The sequence below is a fragment of the Olea europaea genome, chromosome 20, assembly GCF_002742605.1.
Source record: "Olea europaea var. sylvestris chromosome 20, O_europaea_v1, whole genome shotgun sequence".
NCBI lineage: Eukaryota > Viridiplantae > Streptophyta > Magnoliopsida > Lamiales > Oleaceae > Olea > Olea europaea.
The window spans coordinates 18,118,788-18,127,134 of record NC_036256.1 but is presented as its reverse complement, the minus strand read 5'-3'; the positions used below and the strand labels follow the sequence as shown (position 1 = coordinate 18,127,134).

Sequence of the window (8,347 nt, the reverse complement as noted above, 5' to 3'; positions counted from 1 at the left end):
CCTATTGAGCCTTCAACAAGGTTGAGCTAAACTTTTGATTTTATACCAACGAATTTTGTTGATTGGAGTATGAAATAACGCCGTTTCGTAATACATTGGCACTTAATGATGCCACGTATGCTTAAATTTATTTTTATTAAGTGACTATTATCCTAACATTTTGAAACTTGATTGACAATTATCATAAAACAATAACTTCAGTGACTGTTGACGCAATTATACAAAACTTCATTGACACTATTTTTTTTATTTTTTATTTTTTATCAAAGTTCAATTAAATATTTGAAGATGGGTAAGGCGTTATTTAGAAAATTCCAAAGAGATTGACATACGTAAATAAAACGGGAAATGGACAAACCGCATGAAATACTAAGAGCACGTTTGGTTTAGATTAAAATCAGATTTAATCTAAATCAAAGTCAAACAATTAATGTTAATCATATTTTTCATGGGTCCCACAACTTTTCAATCACACATTTCAAAAACTTTTATTACAATCTATTAAAAAATCTAATTTTAATCACCACCAAACACCCTCTAAAATACAAAAAAAATCATTAAATATTGTTAGTCAAAGTTTGAGAATTTTCGTATATATGAAATGTTTGTGTTGACAGAGTTATATTCAATCTTTGAAAAGTATCATGTGTTGACTGGTTCCTAGTAAGTTGTCATTCATCTTTCCTGTATATAATGATATTTTCAAGTGTCATATTTGCTTTAACAATGGCGTCGGCCCTCTTCAACTTCATTTTCTTCATAATATTTCTTCTCCCCCTCGGCACTTCTTCTCAAAACGATGGCACTGTAAACGTGGGCACCTCTCTTGCTGCAACAGAGAGGTCAAATCCATGGCTTTCACCTTCTGGAGATTTTGCATTTGGATTTCAGAAACTTCAAGACAATGATCAATTTCTACTTTCTATATGGTATGGTTAACTATCTCGTCAAAATGCTTAAGATTATTGTTTTTAAATCATGTATATAGCACGCCCCCTCAACGCTCACATATAGATGGGGTTCATTTTTCCGCCTATCACATGAACAATTTTAAAAAATAGATGACAGTGAATTATGTTAACCATCTTGTCTAAGCTGTTTGAAAGTGGCCCAGTTAATGTATTAAATCGTCTTCAACAGGTACAATAAAATACCAGCAAAAACCATAGTATGGTATCCGAAGGATACAAGTCCGGTATCACGTGGATCGACTGTGGAGATTGATGCACAAAATGGGCTGGTGCTTCGTGATCCTCAAGGGAGCCGGCTATGGCGTACAGAAAATATTGTTGATAGTGTTTCTGGTGGTTTTATGAACGATACTGGAAATTTTGTTTTATCGCGGAGGGATTCAAGCGGGATATGGGAAAGTTTTAAAAATCCAAGTGATACGATGCTGCCTGCGCAGATAATTGAGATTAATGGTATGCTTGTTTCACGAAAGTCTGAAACGAATTTCTCTCGAGGAAGATTTTATCTAGACATGCTTCACAAAGGGAATTTAGTGCTTAATACTCGAAGTGTGTCGAGGAATTTGGGTTTTGATGATGAGTATTACAACAGCCAAACTTCTGATCTTGCAAACGTATCAAATTCTGGTTATCAAGTGATCTTCAGTGAAAGGGGCTCAATTCAAGTTTTGAGGAGAAATGGCGAACGAAAAGCCTTAACTACTGAGCGGTCAATTCCAACCACTTCGGATCATTATCACAGGGCAACTCTTGATTTTGATGGAGTTTTCAGACAGTATTATCATCCCAAGAGTTTTAGTGGCAATCCTGGGTGGACTGCTGCTGAATATTGGCCCGAAAATATATGTGTCAGCATTACTGGAAATTATGGAAGTGGGGCTTGTGGGTATAACAGTATCTGCAGACTTCAGAATGGAACACCAATTTGCGGATGCCCTCAAGGTTATTCATTGGCTGATCCGAACGATGCTAACGGTCACTGCTACCCAAAGTTTATGCCAAGCTGCGGTGAAGAGGATCAGAAGGGTTCTGCAGAAGATTTATACGAAATGTTGGAGGTTTCTGACACTGATTGGCCAACATCGGATTTTGAGGAAATAAGCCCTTGTTCAGAAGATTGCTGTAAAAATGAATGCCTGAATGATTGTTTCTGTGCCGCTTCAATTTATAAAGATGATCAATGCTGGAAGAAGAAGCTGCCACTGTCTAATGGGAGACTTGACACTAGTGTCAATGTAAATTCTTTTCTCAAGTTGAGGAAGGTTGATGTTCCTTTACAACGTCCTAATCTTCCAAGTCCAGAATCTCCAGATAAACCGAAAAAGGACCGGGAAACGTTGATACTCGTGGGATCAGTACTCTTGGGCAGCTCCGTGTTCATAAACTTCATGCTTGTAGGTGCAGCTTGTTTTGGTTTTATCCTTATTTACAACAATAAGATCACAAATTTCCGACGAGTTCACAATGCAGCAGGACTGAATTTGCAGTGTTTTACTTATAAAGAACTTGCACAAGCTACAAATGGGTTCAAGGAAGAACTGGGTAGAGGTTCTTTTGGAATTGTCTACAAAGGAGTAATGCCAATGGGTTCCATAACCACCATTGCAGTGAAGAAGCTGGATAGAGTGGCTCAAGATACTGAAAAAGAATTCAGAACAGAAGTGAATGTGATAGGTCAGACTCATCATAAGAATTTGGTCCGCCTGCTTGGATTTTGTGATGAGGGGCCTCATCGGTTGTTGGTTTATGAGTACATGAACAATGGAACCGTAGCAAGCTTTCTTTTTGGTGATTTGAAACCAAACTGGAATTAAAGAACTCAAATTGCAATGGGGATAGCCAAGGGACTAGCGTATCTACACGAAGAATGCAGCACCCAAATCATCCACTGTGACATCAAGCCTCAGAATATACTTCTTGATGAATATTACAATGCTCGGATTTCAGACTTCGGATTGGCAAAACTTCTGATGGTCAATCAGAGTCGTACCCTTACTAATATCAGAGGTACAAAAGGCTATGTTGCACCTGAATGGTTTAGAAACACGAAAGTCACAGCGAAGGTCGATGTTTATAGCTTCGGCATTTTACTACTAGAGATCATTACATGCAGAAGAAGCCTAGTAGATTTGGAATTTGGAGAAGGAGAAAATCCAATTCTTGAAGATTGGGTTTGGGACTGCTTTCAGGAAGGAAGGTTGGATAATTTGGTTGTAGATGATACAGAAGCCTTGAATGACAAGAAAAGACTAGAAAGGTTCGTGCATTTGGTGCATTCAAGAAGATTCATCTCTGAGGCCAACCATGAGAAAGGCCTGCCAAATGCTTGAAGGAATTCTTGAAGTTAAATTTCCCCCTTGTCCATCTCCTTTCACCTCGACTGATTAAGTAATTAGCTTGTTCATTACACTTCTTTTTTTTCTTTATTAAAATTCACGGTCTGTAATAGCATCTTGAAGTCATCAGTTTTTAATTTGGCTATTTACAATAGCTGATGTTACTGCTCTTCTTCTCACACATAAGAGAATAAAAAGGTTACTTTATCCTTCAGAGAACATTGTCGAATCCTTGATACCTGATTATTTACTTAATAATTTTAATTAGAACTAGCTTGATTCAAGAAATAAGGCACAATCAATTTCTAGTTTGGTTTTAATTATATCTAATTATATATGAAAATAAATAATAATGAAAGACACTGAAATTTGGAACCTATCATTGTTAACCTACTCTAGTCCTTATATATATACTAGAAATCTCTCGCTTGGCCATTATGAATTCCGAAAGTTAATTCAATCAAATTAATGTTCCAAACAGTATCTCTCCGCCGTGCCGGGATGAAGGGCTGAGCTCTGCCTAGGGTTTTAGAAGATGGCTACAGTGCCGATTTGGAATAAGGGCAAAATGTCCCCAATTCATACATTTCATTCAACTTTATTTTTATTTTTGAACAGTAGATTTTTAAAAGTAAAATGACCATTTTACCCTTATAATACAACTAGTGAATGCAAGTAGATGATGGACCGTAAGTAATAATGTTTGATTTTGGTTCTGTGGGATTTCGGTGGAAAACAAGAAACCCACTTTGAATAAATATTCTATTGGATCACATAAAAGTAAAGTTGTTTCGTGTCATACATGGATATATGGATTTTAAAATGTTTATAAGTACAATAAACAAAAGCTAGTACGGCAAATTGAGTTGATTGTGAATATTAGCATGCAAAAATGAATTAAAATACATATGAAAATCTCAAATAGCTACTAAAAGACGTGATTTTTTTTATTTATTATTATTATTATTATTATTATTTTTTTTTTAAGTATTTGCCATTAATGTATGTTGTTCCTTAAAAGAAAGAAAATTACCTTTCGGATCCGTAAGGTTTGTGTACTCTCTAACTTCATCGATTAGTTTGGATATATAAGACTCCAAAAATCCAAAAAATCTGGGTGGAAACTTACATGAACTTAGCCAAGCCAATACAACAAATTCTCTCCAAATTATTCTTCAATTTTCCATCCCCAATGGAACCCAGAGAAAACTCAATGAACTTTAGTGAAAGCAATTACCTTTTTTATGATTAATTTAGCTTACAGCAACAAAACCTTCCAACACGATGGGTAGGGATAGGGGTAGGGCAACGTGGCTTAGCAACAGTGAAACCCAACTTTGGAAGTATGAATTCTTGAAATTATTTTGATATATATCCTAAAAGAATGCCAAAAGCAGTGGAATCATTATAAATGCCCAAGAATGCGAAGGATGTCGATTGAGATAAAGAGGCAGCACGACGCATGTTAACACCAACCAAGGATACAAAGCTGACACCTACGGCTAATAGAAGCATTGAGGAGACACGATCGAGTTGGAGCTATTGGTGAATAAGAACAGTTTCCATAGCTAGAAGGAAACAGAAAAAGGGTAAGCCACAAAATGATCCAGAAATAGAAATGAAAAGGAAAATTTATTGAAAAAGCGGCTCAACCGCTCCATCCAAAATGACTGAGCCGACCAAAAAAAAAAGCTTGTGCACGGTAACCACAAATTGCCTCTCTTTTTTTTTTTTTAGTTAGATAGTTAACCTACTCCTCGTATATCTGATGACATATCTGTTAATAAAAACCCATATTCATTCGATTGAACATCAACTGATAGCGCAATAGGCTGTTTTTCGATATGTGCAGTTGTGATCTCAATGTGAATTGGACATTTGGCAGGGTTATAATTCATATCCTTCAAAACCATATACGACAACACATTATCGTCACTCTTGATTGTTATTGAAGGCAGATCACTATTCAAAACATACTTCATTGTCACAGCAACCTTTGCAGGATCGAAGCTAAACTCTTTCATAACTGTGTTGACAAGTCTCAAATACCCGCAACATAGAACATATCTCAAGATTTTTTTCCCTTTTTTTAATGAAAATTAAGCCCCAAAAATGATGTTTTGCTAGTTGGAAAACGAAAGCAGCCATCATTTTTTATTGACCTTCTCACAAGTGGGACACACGGTTCACTTTAACGGCTCTGTCTTTGCTTAAAATCCATTGAAGGAGCAGAAATAGACAAGCACTATGTAAAAACTTGAAAAGTATTAAGTTTAGTATCAAAAGTTTCAACCCGTTTTACACGACTAAAAAATTGAGTTTTAGTGGTTCTTGTGCACCCAGAAAATCATTAAACGTCTTCTTTGGAACCTGTCAAGGGCTGTCCCGTCGGAGAGGGGAAAGTGATGCAGGAAAATGACTTCTAAAAGTATTACGAAGATATTCTATGGCTAAATTGTCTGTCGACTAGAAAGAATATTAACAACTAGTTAGTCTTTTTCATGGGAAATTCTTATCATGTTCCTTTTTATATTTGGCCCACGTTCTAAGTTAAAATTAACAATGGAATCCACAACTTTCAATGCTCATTTCATCAACTTTTATCTAAATTTACTAAAATCTTAATTTAATCTCTATTAAACGGGGATTTAGTTAGAGAATCGCTTTAGTAGCTGGACCATTTTAATTTTCTTATTTTCATTAATAAAGACATTCTTTTTGTTTGACCCTTCAAGATTATAGCATGAACTTCACTACAATTTCTCATTTTATTTCATGGAAGTTAATTTCCTTAGTTTTATTTCCTTAAAGTTACTGTTGATTCATTATGTTAATAGGCACGATTGATGTTGCTCAATGAATCATTCCTAATAAATTAATTGAATATTTGGAATGAAAGGGCACTGAACAAAAAATTATTGAAATTAAAGTATTTGTGTCTTGTTTCTTGTCCACTTATTTTAGCCATTCATAATCAAGTTTGTTGTTGAGAGTTGTATGGGCGCGTGGGACCAGATACTTAAGTCCAAGGTGATTTGGTCGAACCGCTCGGCTCTCTTGACATTTTTCTATTTTTTTATTTTTTTTAAGAAAATTAAAACATAAAAATACAAGGCAAGTGTCAAAAATTCTAGATTTTGCCGGAGTACATATGGTTCAACCCATTTTACACGTCTAAATAGAAGTTTAGTGTCAAAAGTTCTAGGCAATGCCAAGAGTCTAAATGGTTCGACCCTTTTTACACGTCAAAAGAGATGAGTTCTAGGGGTTTTTGTCGGCCCAGAAAATCATTAAACATCTTCTTTGGAACCCGTCAAGGGCTGCCCCGTGGGAGAGGAAAAACTGATTTAGGAAAATGACTTTGTAAAAGTATTAAGAAGGATTAGGTATGTTCTATGGCTAGATTGTCTATTGACTAGAGAAAATGTTGGCCAACTAATTAGAAAATTCATATCTTGTTCCTTTATTTATCTGCACTAAATTGGAATGTTTGTTAGATAGTGGAAGAAAAATGATTATAGACTTCGAGAAAAATAGCCAACTCATAAGGAAGTGGAGGCTACTGGTCAATGAATGTTGAATTTTAATTCTTCCAATACTCGATCAGTTGTCTCCTTGGTCGTCTTACCTGCAATGATAAAACCAACAAATACTTCTGTTTCAATTGAATCAATTATTTTGAGGAAATCCACTTATCAAATGGTTTTTCCTGTTTCAAGAATAATGTTGTTTGTCCTGCTGTTTCTGTTACCGCTCTCTGCCATTGTCTAGTCACATGGTTATCATCACCAGGAGAATTTGCTTTTGGCTTCAAGCAGATCTGAAATGCCGATGTAATTAATCTCAAGAACCTCAAAGTACAGAGACATAAAATTCCAAAAAATCAAAACAAGAAAACAAGAATATTTCGGCCTAAGCTCCAGAGGTTCAATGATCACTTCTAAACAGCGTTCTAAAATACGTGCATATGCTCGACGTATTTTCGAGACATCTCGTATATGAGGTATGTGCGTGATAATGTGGTCAACCAATTTTATTGATCGCATATACATATACACGTTTAAACACCAAAATGTGCACGCATTTATGTTAAAAATTGTGTCAAAATTAGTCTAGAAAAGCCCAATCCATTTTTATAACTTAAAAAAGCAAATTGAACCTAACAAATATCAAATTAACCTAAATCACCCAAGCCCAAAAATTAAGGGTTTTGACATCTAGAAAATATCAAGAATTAAAATAAATTTTTTGTAAAGTTGCAAACTATATACGCTGAGCTCGAGCCTCTTTCTTCGGCATTTCTCTAGTTTTAGTAGCAAGTGATGTTAGTAATAAACAATCTCTTGGATTTTTTATAGTCGTGATGATGAGAATGAGGTTAGTAATGATATCATACAATCTACAAGAGGTAATAGAAATTCTCGAGTTGAAATAAAGGAGCCCAATGAAGATAATTTTATATCAAATGACATAGAAGATGAGTTGGATGAAGAAAAGTTTGAATTGGAATATGATAAAGAGTTAGGCAATATTTAGGATTTTTTTTAAACCGATGTTCGTGTCTAATCTAATTGTAGGAATTGATTACCAAGTAATTGTAGTATTTATGATTTTGAGTAATATATATTTGTTAAAAAAATTGAAAAATATGTATAAAGTTCAAGTAATTGTAGTATTTTATGATTTTGAGCAATTTTTTTTTTAATATATGAACAATATGTACAATGTTTAAAAATCACAATATTTCATTTATTCATTAGTTTAAAATATTTAAAATAATATTAAAAATTGATAAACACATAATTACACATTGGAAAGCATATTCTTGTAGTGATTGATGCTCGACAAAAACGCATTGTTACTCATTAAGCATTTTAGAACCTTGTTTCGAACAACTAATCCCCTATTGAACATACACAAAAATTGATAATGCTCGTTTACACTTAACAGCCAAAATGGCAACCAAGATTACAAAAATGTTCAGGAAATATAAAAGATCAAGCCACAACAAACTTATCGTTTCAATAATCTGACTATTCA

The 8,347-nt window shown here is 34.6% G+C and overlaps 1 pseudogene; it reads left to right on the top strand.

Annotated features, from left to right (window-relative positions):
* The first annotated feature begins 732 nt into the window (after nt 1–732).
* Nucleotides 733–3,521, top strand: LOC111369891 (annotated as a pseudogene).
* The last annotated feature ends 4,826 nt before the right edge of the window (nt 3,522–8,347 follow it).